The sequence below is a fragment of the Rhinolophus hipposideros genome, assembly GCF_964194185.1.
Source record: "Rhinolophus hipposideros genome assembly, chromosome: 3".
NCBI lineage: Eukaryota > Metazoa > Chordata > Mammalia > Chiroptera > Rhinolophidae > Rhinolophus > Rhinolophus hipposideros.
This window is the reverse complement of record NC_138049.1, coordinates 73,814,616-73,835,947: the sequence shown is the minus strand read 5'-3', so window position 1 is coordinate 73,835,947 and position 21,332 is coordinate 73,814,616. Positions and strand designations below refer to the sequence as shown.

General features: G+C 37.0%; 1 pseudogene across 1 annotated transcript; it reads right to left on the bottom strand.

Moving 5' to 3' along the window:
• Positions 1-10,634: 10,634 nt before the first annotated feature.
• Positions 10,635-11,649, bottom strand: LOC308494341 (dymeclin-like; annotated as a pseudogene). Its single transcript has one exon. The product of its transcript is annotated as a dymeclin-like (transcript).
• Between the last annotated feature and the right edge of the window lie 9,683 nt (positions 11,650-21,332).

Here is a 21,332-nt window from a genome sequence, read left to right as displayed (position 1 = left end):
CCGGATGACCATAAATTATTGTGGTTAGTAATGAGAATGGGAAAAAGCAATAAAATGTTGGGGAACTAACAATGGACCAGGTGTAAGGCTCTCTTTATCTCAGTTTTCTCAACTGTCGGGTGGCATAGTTGGAGTACTGATGGTCTCAACGGGCCTCTATAATTCTGTGAGCTCTTTGTGAGAGGAAATAAGAAGGAACAGAGAGTTTTTAATGCATGCATATAAACAGACATGTCAAAACATCTCTTTAGAAGAAAATAGGGCATCCTTTTAAGCCATTGTGAAGCATGTCTGCTGATGAACTGATTACGGCTCAGTCTTATAGGAAGAGCTTAGAGGGAATATGAGATAGGAAACAATTTCCAACAACTTTCATTGTTGAACAGACAGCTGCCTAGTCAGTACAGGAATTTTCCTTTAATTCAGACCCTAGTTGATGAGATAAGTTAGCTAGTCCAAGCATACAGGAAAATTTGTAGCCAAATTTGAAGATTTTTTTTTTCTTCTTTTTATCATTTGTTTTAATCAGAACTCATGCCTCTAAGTCAAAGAAAAAGTTGCTGTTGCTCTCCGTTTTAGCTGCAGGCCATTGCTTTTAGTTTTATATGATTATGATCTTGGCACTGAAACTAGGTTTGATAAGTGTGCTAACAGACGAATTTGAAGTGGAAGATAGTGGAAGGCCAATGCTTCATTTATAGATGCAGGCAATTTATTCCTCCTTCACTTTTAAAATCTATCACAAATGAATAAACAAAATAATGGCAATGCTTAATGAATGGAGTAGCTAGAAAAGCATTTACAGTGGCATTGTAGTGGATTGTGACAGCAGCATGACAAATAAAGATGTGAAATGATGTTTAACTTAGAGGGACTGTAGATGGGTAGTTCACTTTTATAGGTACTAGTTCTTTCTACTTTCTCTGTGGTATTACATTCACCATTTGAGAAAATGAATTTTCATCTTTCTTATGTTTCTAAATGTTAATAAGCATCAAGGTGATTTTTAAATAAATAAATAAATAAATAAATAAATAAATAAATAAATAAATAAAAAAAATTGGCTTTACAGTACAAATCCAGGCAGGAAATTCTGATTAGTTAATTATCATTCATTCCTGCTGTGTTTATTTTAGTACAGCTATAAATACCATTGATGGTTTTATAGAGAGACACAGATGTGTTCTAATTGTTCAGCAAAATTACTTGGTTGTGAATTAAAACATGATGACTTTAAAGAGATTTCCTTAAAATGTATCCTCAAAAATATGTTTACATATCATTGTTAGAAAAGTAACAGTCGAGTAAAAAAATTCTGGATTGGTTGTCAGAGGGTTTAAGTCCTGGCTCTGCCCCCCACCTCCAAACAGGAAACTTTTTATGAGTCTTTCTGTAGCTTCCTTATTTATGAAATGTTCCGTTTTGGACTACTTCCTGCCATACAATTCTATGGATCTTATGATTTGTGTAAAAATTGTATTGATCTTTCCAAAAACAAATTTGAGGAAATGAGAATGAAATGGTCTTAAGATTGCCATTGATTCTTTTTGTCAAGATTTCTTAATTCTTGTCTTTTTACAATGGAACACTAACGCCCTATAAGCTTTAGGGAAAAAAAGCTTTTTTTCCCCAGATGAGGAGTAGAGGTGATTTGTTTTAAACATCACTCAACTCAACTGATCACTCTTCCCTTGGCCTTTACCTGAAAGGCAGAAAGAAATTGGAGACTAAACTAGAAAATCCTAAGATGTGGTTTGGCAGCCCCAAACCTTGGTGCCTTCTGGACTCCTCTGTACTGTGTGGCTCGTGGCTTGTGCCAGGAGCATCTTCTGTTGTAGAGTCCCTGGTCGTGTGTGTGTGTGTGTGTGTGTGTGTGTGTGTGTGTGTGTGTGTGTAGAGGGGAGTGGTTTGAGTAATTCATCTTTGTCTGCCTGGCAGGATAGATTTGTTTTGGCCTTCTTTCTTGAAGATTAGCTTCATTAAATTTTGAAAGTTATTACCCCTGAAAAAAGACAAATGAACAAGATCTTTTCCAAAGAATTACCATTTGGTGACAGCAATCAGGATGTGGTCCGATATTTAATCTAAGTACATGCTCCACTTTTTTCTGGACACAGGAAAGGGACATATAATGCTCTTTCTTATGGAATGACATCTTAGAAAACTGCTTTCTCTCCTCCTTAAAAACTAGAATTACTCAAAGTAGGATAATAAAAATCAGTCATGACATTTAAGCATTTTAGTAGAAGCCATTTTGGTAGAAGGTGATGAATGTGTTTTAGTGGTTTAATATTTCTGGAATGTGAGCTGGGTCAGTCTGCAGCATAGTCAGCAGGATAGTCACTCCAGGGATGCGGTACAGGATGGCTGACCTCATTGCAGCATCCAGTCTTTCTGGGAACAAAGCCTAACCTCTCAATGCCCTTTCCTATTTCATTTCCTTGGATTTTACCCAATGGAAAATGGATGGTATTGGGATAAGTGGAATGAGTGTAATAAACCAATCTTTTCATTCATTTATGTTAGCTGTATGTTATCCTTCTATGTAATAAAGTATGCTGTAAGATAGTTATTGCACTTATCTAGAATTTCACAGTTGATGGGGAGATATTGGTTACATAAGGTCATTTCCATGCCCATCAAATTAATGCAATTGTATAATTTGTCTACAGATATGAATGGCTATTGATATTCTAATCAACTTGCTGACGTTCTCCTTAAATTAACAAAACACAGAACATCATCAAAATAGTAGAATAGGTAGTCCCCAACTTCCGTCTCCCTCACGAAAAGACCAGCTAACATCCATCTATAGACAAGACACTTTGTGAAAATTCCAGACCCTGAGGGTGAGACTGAAGCACTTCCATGGACTGCAGAGACCAAGACGGACTGAATTAGACAGGTAATCAGAGTGTTTTCATTTTGATTGCATTGTCCCTCTTCCAGGATGGCACCGTGCCACACCTAGAAGGCCCCCTGAGCCTATGGTTTCTCTAAGAGTGAAAGAGTGCCCAAGGTGGACATCCAGTTTCCACTGCATGCTTCCTGGGAAGCCTACTTGGGTCCTGTCTCACAGGGATTCCTAGGGGAATTGGTGAAGCTGGACCCCTAGGATCAGGCAGAGATAAAGAAGAGGGTGGGGCTTATAGTAACAGCCTACAGACCTTGGTGGACCACATTCTTACTGGCAGTGGTGCCTCAACAGATATCCCAGCCAGTGGCTCTGCCCTTTTGCAGAACCAAGCTGGTGGTCCCACCGGGACAGGTAAGCAAGTCAGAAGTGAAACCCATCTTCTGAGAATACTTCCTAGTTCTGCTTGACCAAGAGACTGGCCAGAGACTCTGAGAAGCAATGGAGCCCATCCTGCAGCCTCTCTGAGGCAGACAACCATGTCAGTAACTCTGCACAACTGTGGAACGTAAACTGTGGCCCTGCCTGTCCAGGGAAATTGAACAGTGCTGGGGCAGACTTGGAACAAAGCCTACAGTACTGCTTGGCTACAGAGCCCAGCCTATACCACAATCTGATTGCTGAGCACAGCCTGTGGCCTTGGCCAGAGCTGGAGTCCAGCCAGTGACAATGGCCAATTGCAGTGCATAGTTGGAGGCTATATATGACCAGAAAACCTTGATAGTGACTCCATTTGAACATAGAGCACAGTGTCCAGCCCCATCCAACTGCAGGAGGCCCTGCCTGACAAGGCATCCCTGCCAAAACTTCATGTACAGTGAAGCACTCAGCCAGCATCCAATGATTGATTTCAAACTGTACTACAAAGCCATAGGAATTCTTTGTATGGCACTGGCATAAAAACAGACACATACACCAATGGAACAGAAGAGAGAACACAGAAACAAGTCCTTGCATTTATATCAATTATAATACTATTTGACAAGGGAGCCAAGAACACTCAATGGGGCAAGATCATTTCTTCAATAAATGATCTTGGAAAGGCTGTATAACCACATACAGAAAAACGAATTTGGGACCCTATCTTACGTCACTCACAAAAATTAACTCAAAATAGATGAAAGACTTAAGCATAAGACCTGATATCATAAAACTCCTAGAGGAAAATAGGGAAGAAGCTACTTGAATTTGGTCTTGGGAATAATTTTTTGGATATGACACCAGAATCACAAATAGCAACAGCAAAAATAAACAAGACCACATCAATCTAGAATACTTGTGTATAGCAAAAGAAAAAGTGAAAAAATGAAAAGGCAGCCTATAAAATGGGAGAAAATATTTGCCAACCATATATCTAATAAGGGGTTACAAAGTATATATATATAAAAAAAACTACAGTTCAATAGAAAAAAACAAATAATCTGATTAAAACAATGAGTCTAAGAACTAAATAGACAACTTCTTCAAAGAGGACTTCAAAATGGACAACAGATATATGAAAAGGTGCTTAACATCATCAATCCTCAGGGAAATGGAAATCAGAACCACAATGAGATGTCACCTGTCAGAATGGCTATCATTAATAAATGAACAAACAACAAGTGGTGAGAATGTGGAGAAAAGGGAACGCTTGTGCACTGTTGGTAAGAATGTAAATTGGAACAGCTACTATGGAAAACAGTTGGAGTTTCTTCAAAAAATTAAAAATCAACTACATTATGATCCATAAACCCCACTTCTGGGTGTATACCTGAAGGAAATGAAAACAGGATATCAAAAAGATATTTGCACTCTCATGTTTATTGTAGCATTTTTCACAATAGCCAAGACATGGAAACAACGTAAGTGTCCATCAACAAATGAATGGATAAAGGAAATGTGGTATATATTATATATATATACATATAATGGAATATTAGTCACATTATATTCCACATATAATGGAATATTAGTCAACCAGGAGGAAGAAGGAAATCCTGCCATTTGCAACAACATGGATAGACCATGAGGACAAGATGCTAAGTTAAATAAGTCAGACGGAGAAAGAGAAATATTGTATGATCTTACTTATGTGTGAAATCTAAAAAAGTTGAACTCAGAGTAGACTGGTGGTTGTCAAGGCTGGGGTTAGGAAAATGGGGAGATGTTGGCCAAAGGGTATAAACTTCCATTAATAAGATAAATAAATTCTGGGATTCTGTTATTGGTGCAGTATGCTGACTATCATTAACAACACTGTATGAATGCTTGAAAATAGCTAAGAGAGTAAAGCTTAAAAGTTCTCACCACCCACATATAAAAAGGTATGTCAGGTGTAGGGTATGTTAACTAACATTACTATCTATGTTATATGTGTTTATATATGTTTCACTATATATATATCATGTTTCCCCGAAAATAAGAACTAGCTGGATAACCAGCTCTAATGCATCTTTTGGGGCAAAAATTAATATAAGACCCGGTCTTATTTTCAGGGAAACATGATATATATATACATATATATATACATATATATATACATATATATGTATATGTATATATACATATATATGTATATATATACACACACACATATATGTACATATACATATATATGTATATATACACACACACATATATGTACATATACATATATATGTATATATACACACACATATATGTATGTATGTATATATACATATATATGTGTATATAAATATATATTTATATATAAATATATACGTATCTACATTTATACATGTATGTATTTGTATATATAAATATATACATATATATCAAATCATCATGCTGTACATTTAAACTTACACAATGACATATGTCAACTATATCTCAATATAGCTGAAACAAAAGAAAACAAAATCATTAAATAAAAGCTTTTCTGGGGTCTTTAAAATTTCTAGGGTTGCATTCTCTCCCCCTATATTTTTCAGTCACTTCTGTTGGCTGTAGTTATGTTTTAAGTGATGAAGCTATGTATTCGTTTTCTTGTACTCTCCTTACCTAGTTTTGGATAAAAAAATAGTCTGATCGGATAGGCTTACATTCTTTTACTGTTTTCTACAACAACTTATATTAATGTAGAATTTAATAGTTCACTGAAAGTTTGGTATAACTTCCATACAAAACTATTTGGGCTTGTATTTTCTTTTCTTTTTTTTTGGTAGAGGGGACATCTTTGACTACTTTTTCAGATTATTTAATGCTCTTTAGTTTACTCCTGTGTTTTGTTTTTTCTTGCACCCATTTTAACACTTTAAAATTTCTAGCAATTTAATATTTTCATCTGGGTTTCAAAATATTAATAGATAATTGTTCATAAGATGTTTTATTTTTAAAATTTCCAAAGTTTCTGTAGTCTCCATTTTTTAATTCTGCATTTTGTTTTTTATTATTGGAACCTATGACTATGATGAGCTATCACTTGCATGATTATGTCTTGTTATACAGCAAAAGGAAGATTATCCTGAATGGGCCTGACCTAATGATGTGAGCCCTTTAGAAGCAGAGGATTTTCTTTGGCTGTCTAAAGAATAAGAAGTCAGAGAGATGAGCTCTGGATGGTTTGGAAGAAAGTAAACATATGCTGTGAACTGCCTATGGTGGCCATGTGGTGAGGAACTGGGAGTGGCCTCTAGGCGCTGGGAATGGTCCCTGGCTAAGAGCTATCTGGAAATCAGATACCTCAGTCCTACCACTAGAAGGAAATGAATTCTTCCCACAACTAATGAGCTTAGAAGAGGATCTAGCCCTGGCTGACCCCTTGATTTCAGCCTAGTGAAGACTTGAGCAAAAAGTATAACTACACCATTCCTGGATTCCTGACCTACAGCAAATGTGAGATAATAAATGTGTGTTGTTTCAAGCCGCTAAATTTGTGGTAATTTGTTATGTAGCAATAGAAAACTGCTACATTGTCACGTCCCATGCAATGAGAGTTGTAAGAAGCGAGGAGGACAGCACAGGGTTAAGAAAAGACAGTAGCCAACAATAGATTATAAGCAGGGCCAAGGGACCCCCAGTCTCAAGGACTGGATGCCCCAATCAGGCCTATGCATTAGCTTTTATTAGTTAGGTGGGGAAGTAAAGGAGATAACGCTTGTCAATCTCAAGATCTGTGAATCCCACACATCATAATAGGAAACTGATTCAAGCCAATGACCCTTGCCTGCAGACAGCAGAACAGTAAGTCTCAGGATGTTTGTACTTCCCTGAGGGACAAAACCTATATGCATATGAATAGATGGAGAGCACATCATTGAATCACTTTCCTTGCAGGTTTTGGGAAGGAATGCAGCCACAGAGGCAGAGGCTTTCCTTAGCCTGGGGAAGGTGTGGGGCTGTGCACACCTCTATGAACCCTGTGGGTGCTCCTGTTGGTCCCCACTTGACTGCGCCTGGCTTGAGTTATGCCCCCCTCCCCCCGTGGGGAATCTTACTCGTCATTGGCTGACCAGCCATATTTTTGGTGCCAAACAGGGAGACATGAGGTACAAGCACAAAGGTGAAGCAAAGTCCCTGAAGGGATCCCTCTCACAGACACTCCTTTCTTTAGAGGCATGTACAAGGAGACAGACAGGTAGGCTGCTGCGTGGCAACATTACATAAATAGGAATAAAAATAGGAAAAGGGCATTCAGAACAAAAGGGCAATGACAGTTCTGCATTTACCCTGTGGTAATGATACATATCCTGATGCTCTATGCTCATCTGGTTCATTTCAGTATTATTGGCTATTGTAGGCTAGATATCTACACTCTGTGAAAAAGCGTAAATTCACAGGTTTAGAGAGCTTTTTGGAATTTTCTGTTCTCTTTGGATCCTCATTGGGGCCCCACAAACCTTACCTCTCACCCAAACACTTCAACTGGAATGATGAAGAAGATGTTTATTTATGTGTGTAGCAAAAGCAAAGGCATTCCATGTCCTTTCTTGCCAACCCCTTCAAAAATTCTAGGTGAAGAAAGTTCAATATGGAAAATCTAAGATGCTTCATTGCTAAGTGACCAAAAAGGTGTTCACTTTGTTCACAGTGTTCAATAAACTTTGTTGCTCTCACAATCAGTAGAATTTAAGGTGTATAATATTCTAGAGGAGAGTCCAAAGTCAATAACTTGCAATATTATTATATATAAATGCACTGAGAAGACAATAAATACCACAAATAAAAGACTAGAGATCACAGGAAAGTTTTCCATAAGATCTAAGTCCTAGAGTCTTGCTGTTACTGATTGAATTGTGTCTCCCAGAAGATATGTACTAACCCCCAGTACTTTAGAATGTGAACTCATTTGGAAATAAAGTTGTTGTTGTTGTAAATATAATTATTAAGATGAGGTTACACTGGAGTCTGATGGGTCCTTAATTCAGTATGACTGTTTATAAGAAGACAGCTATGTGAAGGCATACACACAGGGAGAACACCATGTGAAAAAAAAATGGAGGATTGGAGTGATAGAACTACAAGCCAAGAAACCCCAAGGATTGCTGTTAAACCACTGGAAACTACGGACAGGCATGGAAGTCTCCCACAAAGGTTTTAGAGTGAGCATGGCCCTGTTGACACCTTGATTTCAGACTTCTACCATCCTGAATTATGAGACAATAAATTTCTGCTGTTTTAATCTACCCACTCTGTGGAATTTTGTTACAATAGCCCTAGGGGACTCTAAAATGCCTGCTAAAGCCTTTACCACATTAAGAAAGGATGACCCAGGAAAATCCAGTGAAGATGGTGGAGTAGGTAAATGTTGTGATTACCTCCTCTCTTGACCATACAAAATTACAACTAAACTACAGAATAACCATCATTGAGAATTATCTGAAGGCTAGCTGATCTGAAGCCCTAAAACTAAGGACATAGAGAAGAAGCCACCCGGAGACTTGTAGGAGAAGTGGTGACATGAAATGGGCTGGTCCAGGATTTCAGTGCCAGGGAGAGAAGTCCCCATAACTTCTGGCTGTGAAAACCAGTGAAGACTGTGGCTGAGTGAGATGAAGGGCAGTTGTATTCCCAGGCTCTTCTCTTAAAGGGCCTGTGGATGGACTTACTCATGGACAGAGTCACTCTCTCTGAGTTCTAGTGCTGGGGCAGCACCTGGAAAGGTGGTAGGGACATATGGGGAGAAATGGAGTTGTCTGGCTGCAGGGTGAGGGCTGGAGGTGGAGGGGCAGCTTTCTCTCAGACAGAGTTGCTGGTGGAAGCCATTGTTTCTTTGTTGAGCCTCCCACTTGCTGGTGTACAGGTGCAGGCAGCCACTATATCTGAGTCTCCATCAACCTGGCTAACACTTTTCATTCACCCTGATTCTTTGAGAACAAACCCCTCCCAACTTTCAAGATTGAATCAGTGATTTTAAAGATAAGCTAGTGGAAAACAGCCTAACAGAGAAACAAAAAGAAAAAAGAATCCAGAAAAATGAAGGTAGTTTATGGGGCCTCTGGGACAACATCAAGTGTACCAACATTTGCATCATAGGGGCACCAGAAGGAGAATAGAGAGAGCAAGGAATTAAAAACCTATTTGAAGAAATAATGACAGAAAATTTCCTTAACCTAGAGAATGAAATAGACATACAATCCCAGGAAGTACAGAGAATCCCAAACAAGATGAACCCAAAGAGGCCCAAACCAAGACATATAATTAAAAAGCCAAAGTTCAACGACAGAGAAAGAATATGAAAAGCAGCAAGAGACAAGCAGTTAGGTACCTACAAGGAAGCTCCCATAAAACTATCAGCTGATTTCTCAACAGCAACTTTGCAGGCCAGAAGTGATTGGCACAAAATATTCAAAGTGATGAAAAGCAAGGACCTACAACCAAGATTATTCTACCAGCAAAGCTGTCATTTAGAATCGAAGGACAGATAAAGATCTTCCCAAAAAAGAAAAAGCTAAAGGAGTTCAAACCATTATTACAAGGAATCGTAGAGGGACTTCTTTAAGATGGAAAAAAAAATCAAAATTATGAATAATAAAATGGCAATAACTACATATCTATCAACAATTACTTTCAATGTAAATGGATTAAATGTTCCAATCAAAAGATAGGGTAGATGAATGGATAAGAAAACAATATCTTCCCCCCTTTTTGGAATACTAGGATTTATATTTATTATTGTTGTATATCTCTCCCACTTTTTGCACTGCAGTTTAAGCTGAGTGAACTATTGCCAATGGGCACCACTTCTCCAAATCCAAATGTGAAAGGGAAACACGTCTGTAAGATTCTCTTTAATAGAAGATACACAAGACAATCTGTTTGCTTTTGTTCCCCAGAAAATAAGCAATTAGGAGGGCTGCAGGACTGGAGGGGGATCAGCATGGGAGATGGCACCCACCCTCAGTCGGAATCCATCGTGAACAGCTGTATGTCCTGTGGGTTCCAATACAGGCCTACAGATGAGATATAGACCAGAGACCAGACATACAGGATAAAAAACTCTGGTTGCTCATCTTCCACATATTGAATTTCAGTTCTGAAATTTCTTCAGCCTGTCATAGGGCAGTGCAACAATTCCTTGCTTGATGATTTCTAGGACCTGTTCTACTGACAGTTCAGCTCTAGTTCATAGCAACCTTGAGCTAAAGAAGGTAATCACCAGATCAATATTTTGTATTATATCCTAAAATGGAGGATGAGTTTGAAATTGTAAAATGAAGTTGTAATTCCGTCTTAGGAATTACACAAATGAACACTTTCAGCAAGCAACAAATAATAAACTCTATGTGAAACTGTATAAACTGTTAAAATTAACCTGAAAAGCCTGTGGAATTGACGAGGGGCAAGGACTTTTATCGATGCATTCTTAAAGGTTGTAATGGCCTGTCGGTAGGGGTTTGGTGTGTCTGCAGCATCTGTCAGGTTGGCCAGCACCAGCAGAAGCAGGAGACTCTGGTTGGTCAGAGGGGAAGAAAGTTCTGGAGCAGCAGCCGCTTTGCTGCCCACACTGCCCAGTGTGAAGACAATCCAGAGTCTGGTTGCTACATCCGATGCCGGTCCATATTGTAATCCTCCCATAGCTGATGCTAATGGAAAACGTGTTCCTGGAGGAGGTGGCTTTTCTTGTCTGAGAAAGTTATATAATAAGGTTTTCGCAAGTTTGCTGGCGTATGGAAGACGTCGGCCCCACATCAAGTACTTGTGACTGATGCTCTATCGCAAAACTTCCTTGCGGAAGAGTTGGCAGGAAAGGAAAACAACCATTGTTCATATAGCTTCTAGTGATGTTTCATATGTAATATCTAAGAGTGGAATATTAGAGATTAACTACATACACAGCAGAGTAATTCTTTCAAAAGATCTTCTGAGTCACAACTGTAACTGCCAGGAGATTTATCTTCATAAGTAAAATGAAGTTGTAATTCCTTCTTAGGAATTACACAAATGAACACTTTCAGCAAACAGCAAATAATAAACAAAGCATTGTGTGTCTGCCAAATGAAGATGTGGTTCTGACATTCTGCTGAAAGTTTTAGTTCTTTGTTTCTAGAAAGGAAGACCTCAATTAATGCACCACGGTTTCCTGTTCGAGGATTGTTTTCAACTAAAGACCTGCAGACTGAAATAGTTGCCTCCTCCAAGAGCTTCAACTCAGTACTGCTGGTTGGTGCATAAAACGCAAATGAAAGAAACTGATTCCAGAATGGGTCATTCTCAGAGACAGATTCTGTGCCTTCTATCTTTTTTAAGTATTCATTTTTAGGTAGATCACCAATTCTGCTGCTGTTTGATCGCATCTTCTAATCTGGTAGAGTACTTGTCCTTAAACCTTCATTTCCGCATGACATCATGTCTCAGCCCGTGGGGAGGTTTGTTTGGAGCTCACCAACAGACCAGTGAGTGGCAGATGGGGAACAGAAGAAGCCGCGGGCACTGCCGCTGCTGGGGTGGTGCACACCAGCTCAGGCCTCTGTGAAGAAAACAAGACCCTTACATATGCTGCCTACAAGAGACTCACTTCAGATTAAAAGACACACACAGACTGAAAGTACAGGGATGGGAAAAAGATATTTCATGAAAATTAAAAAAAAAAAAAAATCTAGAGTAGCAATACTTATACCTGACAAAATAGATTTTAAAACAAATGCTATAACAAGCGACAAAGAAAGACCCAGTCATCCCACCTCTGGGTATTTATCTGAAGAAACTCAAAATGCTACTTCAAAGAGACTTGCTCATCCATATGTTCATTACAGCATTGTTTATAATTGCCAAGTTGCAGAAATAGCCTGGGTGTTTGTCAATGAATGAAGAATAAAGGGAGGTAGTACATATATACACTGGAATATTGCTCAGCCATGGAAGCGAATGGGTTCTTTGCTTATATGTGGAATCTAAAGAACAAAATAAACAAACAAACAAAACAGAAACGAATTAACAGATACAGAGAACATTTTGATGGTTGCCAGACAGGAGGGGGTTGAAGATGGGTGAAAAAGGGGAAGGGATTAAGAAGTACATATTGGTTGTTACAAAGTAGTCATGGGGATGTAGGGTATAGAATAAGGAATATAGTTAATAGTATTGTAATAACTACAGAGGGTTCCAAAACAATGTATACACATTTTAAGAAAGGAAAACCTATTAAAATTGTAATACTCAATATATACTGATAACAAAAGATGAAAACCAGTCATGTTTGACTTCTCAATTACAAGAGGTGCTCAAAGTGGTTACCATCAGTGTCCAAACACTTCTGATTATGGCGAACTACTGCTTGAGCAAAGTTGAAGTGTCCACTTGTATACAGTTTTTTTGTCACCCCCAATATACAAGGTCTGACAATTAAGTTCATGAACTCATCCTAGAAAAAGTGCTACACACCTCATTGCTGAATATCACTATGGTCACCTTTGAAGTGCTCCCCTTGGGAAGCTATGCACCGATGCCAGCACCTAGTCCACCCTTCAAAGCAATTTTGGAACTCTTTTTCTGGAATGGACATCAAAGCTGTCCTCGTATTACCCTTGATGTCCTGAATGTCATCAAAATCTCTTCCTTTCAATATTTCCTTTATCTTCAGGTAATGAAAGAAGTCATTGGGGGCCAGATCAGGTGAGTAGGGAGGGTGTTCCAATACAGTTATTTGTTTACTGGCTCAAAACTCCCTCATAGACAGTGCCATGTGAGCTGGTGCATTGTCATGATGCAAGAACCATGAATTGTTGGTGAAAAGTTCAGGTTGTCTCACTTTTTCACACAGACTTTTCAGCACTTCCAAATAGTAAACTTGGTTAACTGTTTGTTAGGTTGGTACAAATTCATAATGAATAATCCCTGTGATATCAAAAAAAGTTAGCAACATCGTTGCAACAAATTTGCATACTTAATTATAAAACTATATATATATATATAATTATAGTTGACATTCAATATTATTCTACTTCAGCTTCAGATGTATAGTGCAGTGGTCAGGCATCTACACAGTCTATGAAGTAATCACTCTGATAAGTCCAGTGCCCATCTGGCACCATATAGAATCTTTTAATAGAAATGTTAAAAGAAAAGAAAGTCTGACCCACTTACATCTCGCTTTATGTGGTCTGAAGGTATTTATGCAGGGGGTCAATCACACTATGGAGTTTGGATCACTGCTAACTGCAAAGTGGAAGGTGGCAGGTTTATCTCCTGGAAATGCTTCCCTCCTCCTAGCCAATCCTTCCAGCTTGAAAAGAGTGTGACCCTGATTAACAGTTTAATACTTCATTAAGGGATCTATTTAAGGTTCTTTCACTTGATTAGCACTGACTTTGGCTCACAAAATGCTAGATCTTTTCCTAGTTATTTACACATTATCTAGAAACCGTTACCTCCTTCCAATTTTTAATAACTCCATTAGCTTAAGAATACTTTTTAAACACCAACATTTTTGCTAACACATTGAACAATATTTTTCAAAGTTTGTTCTATGGGTTGTCAAGAGGTACAATTTAATGAAAGACTTCTGAGGCCAGATACATTTAGAAAATGGTGAATTAGACAATGCTACGCATGTTTTGCCCTCTCTTCCTTTCTTATATGATTTCTCATAGTCTTTATTATGTTCATATCTATAGGGAATCTCTAAGGTATAGGACAGAGGTGAGGAGAGATTTACAGGGTCTCTCAAAGTTATTTACATACTTTTTATTTTGAAGGAACATCCTGAGGGCCAGTGTCATCCAAAGTATACTTTGAGAAATGCTGACTGAATCATGGGATTTTTAGAGCTGGACTATAGTTGAGATGATTGATTATCCTAATCTTGAGACTTTAAGTCATCTAAAGTCACACACACAATTAATGGTAGACCTGAAATTTAAAACTCAGGTTTTCTGAAGACCAACATAGTTACTGTCGATCATTTTGTACAACTTACACTTAAAAATAGAGCTTTTAAAACAACATACTTTTATTGTGTCAAAGCAAAGGAATTAAGCCTGTAGTTTTCACATTTAAAGTGAATATAAAACTGATGTTCTATCTGTTATCTGAATAACACCCCCTAAAATTGTTAGCATTTTCTTTTAGATCAGAACTATGCCTGCTTTTCATGAGAGGAAAGTGTTGCCATTAGCTTTTGGCATTATCTGTCAATGCAGAAGGCAATTCAGAAACAGATGGGGACCAGAAGGTCTATGGATGGCTGTGAGGAGAGTGGAGGAGTGGGAGACAAAGAAAGCGCCTTCCAAATGAATGATGTAGGAACAGCTGAGTCAAACCTGAGCTTCATTAAAGTTTCCCTTTTGTGTCCTGAAATTTAGAAACATTAGCATTCTGCACTACCCCTTGGGGTTTCTCCTTGCCTTTTCACAGACTTGGGAGGCAGTGGCAAGCAGCCTTGCTCCATTGTCAGTCCCAGTGAGGCCCTCACACTCTGTGTGCCTGCCAGCAAGTTGATAACTCCAAGAAGCTGATCTCATCCCAGGCACTTGGGAAAGTGTGTGTGTCCTAGGACTGGGAAAATCTTTGTCAGAGCAGTCTATTGGGAAATGTCAAAGATAACCATAGCAGTCTTCTCAAATTATTTCCCTTCAATATTATTTTCCTGACCCACTCACAAAACTTAATTAAATAGACCTTTGGAGATACGTGAATCTAGTCCACAGTCTCAAAGCATCAGTTCATGGGCCATTTGAAGGACTGTGGATGAGCTTCAAAGAGTCTGAGAATCCCTGCGATAGTATGAAAAATTTTGTGACTAAGCCCATTTTTTCTGGGAAAAGAATCCATAGTTTTCACCAGATTCTCAAATGAGTTGGTATCCCCCCAAATTTTAAGAATCATTGATTTAGCCTAACTTTCCTAGCTTACAGAGTTGAGGAAACTGAGTCATTGAGAAGCTGAATGACTTTAATAATAAAATTCTACTTTTTGAATGGAGGTTAGGCCTGTAGTACTCTTTATATCCAATTCATATTAATCATGTAGCATTAAATGAGCAACTTGAAACAAAACAAAGCATTTCTCCATATTTGGGCATTCATTTAGAAGAGAATCTGGGTTCCATATGGGGCTGTTTATTCACAGATGAGGGTCTTAATAATTATTTATAAGATATTCAGAAATGAAAAGATAGAGTTACTTCCTCTGCTATGTTATTGCACATATTTTTTTCTTCACTCCTCTGCTCAGCATCTTCTTTTTCTAACTTAAAAATAATCATAATGAAGTAGTCTCATTATGTAGGGTCTCATTTTGTGTTGTGCTTAGCTTCTGTATCAATCAGAATGCAGCTAGGAAACAGTATAATCACTAGGATTTTTAGTGGAGGGAATTAATAAGAGGAATTGGTTACATAGGTGAAGAAAGAACTCAGCCCCCAAATGGTAGGAGAGCCCCCAAATGGCCAGAGAATAGCAACAGCAACATTTTTCTCCCTCTATCGGGGCAGAGGGAGAAGTAGTGTTTTCAGATCCTAAAATTTGGGGCTTTGAGGAAGGATCTAGAATCCTCAGGAGGGCTCTCTAGTAGGAGCTGGAACCACAGAGGAGACACAGCTATTGTCACCAAAAACAGAGAGAGAACGATAGAAATACTTGGTCTTCACTACTCCAGCTCTCTAGTCTTCTGCCATTTCCTCCCACTGGCCAAACGTACCTGAAAAACAGAGAGCAAGAGACCTTGGGAACTGTAGTTCCCTGGAATACAGAACACAGTAGGAGATGGGGTAGGATGGACACAGTAGTAAAACAGCAGTCATCTGGCCTATATTCTAAAGCTAACAGGAAAAGCCAGGTTGTGAAGAGTCAAAAACCCCTAGGAAAACGCAGCTTTGGAGACAAGCTCACATCCTTAGGAAGTTTAGTTCTGCCAGTTTTACCTCTGGTGTTGAAACAGAAAATTCTTTTCCTGATTGAGCAGTAGATGGCATACTTGGTTTTGCTCTGGGGTCATCTTCTATGAAAAATATGAATATTTCAAGGCTAAAATTACTCATCTCAGTGATATGCTCATACCTTGTGAGGTTGCCAGAAATTAAGAAGAACTGGAGTAAAAGCAGTTTCACACCTTCCATTTCACACTCACTTAGAAATCTCTTTCTCTCTCGCTCTCTCTGTCTCTCTCTCTTCTCCCTTCCCCCACCCCCAGATATGTAATATGTAATAGAATAGGGGGAAGAATTACCTACACTATATAATTGCTCTCATCTTGTCTTTTTCATTCTTTCTCTTTTTCCAGAGACCATATGTTTGAAACTCATGTAAGTTAAATGCCGCTATAATACTGCTCAATTCCATTGAACTCTACTATATACTAAGTAAGTATTCTGCTTAGGTACAGAAACAAAAAATTTGTGAGACATGGTTCCTGAATTTAATGGGCTTGTTTGGAGTCAGTAGAGTTAACGCAGACTATTGAAAAATAATTCAAGAAGAGACAATTGTACAAGAAACTAGTTTATTTTGCATGGGAGACTATTTTTCTTTGCAGGAAATATTTTTAGGAAATTCATAATTTAAGGTGTGTTGATTCCCTCAGAACAGACCTAGTAACATGACACATCAAGGAACCAAATACTACTTACAAAGCAATATCCAATAAAGATTGATAATTGTGATGACTCCTTGCCCACATAAAAATTATTCTAAAAGAATGGTACGTCACCCATGATGTTTTCCTCATCTGTCTTGTGCATTAATTGGTAAAATAATGTATTAAGGGAGTGACAGAATGTTTCTTGGACTAAGTCAGGAAGACTCAGCCAGGAGCCTTCTCTTGGTTGACTTAAAGAAGAAAGAATCTTGATTACTGGTTTAGTGGGCACTCTTCATTATTAACCAGTTACTGATTATTATTTAACGTGGTGTACATTCAATAATGCAGTAATATAATTTCTCATTGACCATCACCACAGGCATTACAGGTAGATGTTTTCCCCATTTTCAGGTGAGAAAATCAAGGTTCAAAAGGATTAAATAATTTGCCAAGAGCCATGCAATTGTTTGTGGCAAATCAGGGCTCAAATCCTATTCTTCTGACTGTATTGACCTTGTTCCATGAGATAACATGATTCCATGAAATCTGCTGGTAAATTGACAAAATTTGATAACATGCATGATTTTATAAAAAGTGATAAAATATTTTTGTCACATTCACCTGATTTCTTATAATAAAAATGGCTGATCTGACTTTCAGCTATTAACTATTAAAATGGGAACATAGGGAAAATATGTGATCTTTCATAAATCTTTTAATACAAATTTTAAAAGTATTTGGAAAAATCATGCCTGCGGGACAAGCAGAATGTAAGTTTATCAGAGAACAGATTTGACCATGCGTTAATCACACAAAAATCTCAGTGATATCCATAAAGTGAAAATAATACATATTACATTCTATACACATGAAGGAAAAGAAAACTAATAAGAAAGATAAATAAACCAACCTGTACATTTGGAAGTTTATAATCTCTTAAAGCTTTTTGTACTAAAGAGTTAAATTAAAATTAAAATTAAAAATTAAAATTAGAAATAAATAAAAATTAGGCCACTTAATACCACAAAAAACCTGTAAGACACTGCCTAAATAGCACTAAATATTTTAGTCTTAAATAATTATTAGGAAATAAATATTTTTATAATTTTCAGATAAGGAAAACTTACGAATACCAGAAAACTAAAGCTTTGGAAAAAAATATTGGCAGATTTAATTACATAAAATTTTAAAACTTTAATATGGAAAAGGATACCAAAATCAATGTTCTCAATTAATAGAGATTCAAATTTGTATATTTACATATAAAACAAAGTCTTAATACACAAAAAATATAAATATGCCATATTTAATAAAGAAAGAGGTTATCAGTGTAATAGAAAAATGGGTGAAAGATATGAATAGGCAATTTAGATGAAACACAAATGGCCAAAAAAGCTTTTAAAATATGCTTTTTAATATGCTTTTTTAAAGAAAATTATGCTTTTTTAAAATATGCTTTTTAAAAGAAAATGAAGTGATATTATTTGCCCATAAAATTGGCAAACATTTTAAAGATTGACATACTGGTAGAGGGTAAGTGTATTTAAAAACATATAGTCTCATAGACTGTAGGATGGTGAATAAATTCATATGGCATCTTTGGTGGGCAAATTGGCAATACTAATTTATATTAAAACTATGCATGCCCTTGAAACCAGTAATTTCAATTCTATAAATTTATTCTACAGTATTTGTACAAGGATGTTCATTTTAACATTTGTAATTGAAACAAACAATATAAGAAATCCCTCATATGTGCATAAATTTAAAAATTGTTAAGTAAATATGATGTATCTATATTATAAAATGCCCTTTTAGAAAGAATATATAGCTCTATATATACTGAAATAAAGATGACTATTAAGATAGAAAGGTACTTACAGAATGATGGTATAATACGATTTTATCTGGTTTTATATACACCATGTTACCTCTAAAATAAGACCCAGCTGGACCATCAGCTCTAATGAGTCTTTTGGAGCAAAAATTAATATAAGACCCGATATTTATTATATTATATTATTATGTTATATTATATTACATTATATTATATTATATTAAAGACCTGGTCTTATAGTAAAATAAGACTGGTCTTATATTAAGTTTTGCTTCAAAAGACGCATTAGAGCCGATGATCCAGCTAGGTCTTATTTTTAGGGAAACACGGTATATATATATATATATATATATATATATATATATATATATATATATATTCCAACTTCTAAATATTTTTTTCTTCTAAATACATATCTGCAACTGCAGTGCAGTGTTGTCTGCCAGATACAGGAAAAACTTATGTCTTAGTTATTGTATAGGCAAGAGCCAGGTTATGCACAGCTGTCATCACTCTTTTAATGGTTATCACGTCAGTATCATTATGCCATTGTTGCCTCCACACATGGTTGAGTTTTAAATCTGGATCCTTGTCACATAAAACATATTCAAAAAAGATTATATCATAATGTAGCAGTAAAATAAAAAGTTGTTTCTGTGAAAGAATGAGTGTTATTCTGTAGGCAATGCAATGAGAATAGTAGAAATTGCCAAGTATCTCAGAATATATCATAGAATTTTCAAAGCTAGAAGAGATTGCTACGCTTTTGTTTTCCATATGTATTATTAGGGCTTATTGCACAGGTAGGTAACATTTCCCTACCCAAAACTCGTCTGACTTTCCGGAAATGTCATTTAACTTCACTTGATGTGAAAGTCAATTGAAGGAAAATAAACAAACCAGAAATGGCGTCAAGATCTTCAATATGCTTTGTGATTCTATTGTCAGATGTTATAAAGTCAAAATTGTCATCTTGGGTAATAAAGAGCAGAGGTCACCCATGCTGCTATGCAAATCTGTGATGGTTCAGAAGCAATTCAGAAAAACCATTAGACTTTGTTAATGAAGACTTTGTTAATGAGACTCAAGCTTTAATTGTAACCTGATCGACCTTGTGACTGTGACTGCTGGAGAAGACGGTTTTAGCCAACAATCAAGTAAACTGTTGGAACCACTTCAAGGTGCGTAAGCTATAGCTTTAAACCCCAAATCTCAGGTTAGTATACCCTTATCAATACATTTAGCCTGATCCAAGGTTATAGTTCTCTTTGGTTTCAGGTTTATAAATAAAATTTTGCAATCTTGTGATATATGAAAAATTGCCTTCTAGGTTAAACTTTGTCCTTTCCTTCCTGGACATGATGATATGTTACCCTACTTATTGGTCTCATGGCAACAAGGGATAGTGGGGGTGGGTCTTTATGAAAATGGACAACCCCCATAAGACATTTTATCTGGTTTTATATATACCATGTTTCCTCGTGGTATGTGGTATGCCTCACCTCCTCGGTGAGGCATTATGTGAGCTTCAAGAAAGAGATGGCTAGTCTCCTTAGACCTGGGAGGGCAAGATGCTTCCTTCCACTAGCAAGGACAGAGAATCCCTGCTTAGATGTTAAATACTCAAGTAGGGGAGTGGTGAGAGTTGAAGCTAACTCAGGGTTGTGTAATAAAATAATTGACTGTCATAGATGATAGAGTACAGTTTCCAGATGAATTATATTTCAGAAGTCACAATGCTGCGTATACTTTATTCCATCTTTCTGAGAAAGAGGCAAGTTGTGGAAAACCAAACCAAAACCAACAAAAAACTTTGATCATAGGGTCATTTTTAAGATGGTAAGTGCAGCAATATCCACTGAGCCTTGTTCCATTCAGTCTCAGGACTGCTTCAGTTGCTAGAATGTTATCTTTAGAATATGTAGTTCAACCAGAAATGCTCATAAAGACCAGGTTCAAATACAAAAAACGGCTAACTTACATACATTTCCTGTGCTTTATTCATTTGCACAAGCTTTAAAACTTTCACTTTCTGTTAAACCCACTTATCTCAGCAGTTATTGACAATAGAAACATCCCTGAATTTTTATTTTTTTTGTTTCCTACATTCTTCATGAATCTTCCCCAAACCTGTATCCCTCCTGTGTCTATCCCAGCTGAAATGTTAGTAGATAGATACATATAAACCAGAACTGCTTTTGGATATTTCCATTTTTCTTTCCATTTCCTCTTTCCCAGGCAGAAAGAAAAAAAAAATGATTATGGCTTCTTGCCTTTTATTGGAGTATAATTCTCCCTTGTGTACATTTCAAATTCAGCTGCATTCTAATAGCATAACAATTACTTGCATTCTTTTCGCCTTCATTTTTTTAAAAAATTCATTTAAAAACAATTCACCTACTTTACAGATTCATCTTTTTTTGGACAAAGAGAAGACCTACCACTATGTCATCTGGTTTGAGTCTCCCACTTAGTGCCAGAGCAGTCCCCACAATTCATTTGCCAGTGATAATCTTAGTTCATTAAAAAAGTTTCAAACACTAGTATTTATAATATTCCCTTGTGTTATGATACACCAGGCAAGAGGCTTCATTTAGGAACATTTTCTTCTTTTCCCATTATAGA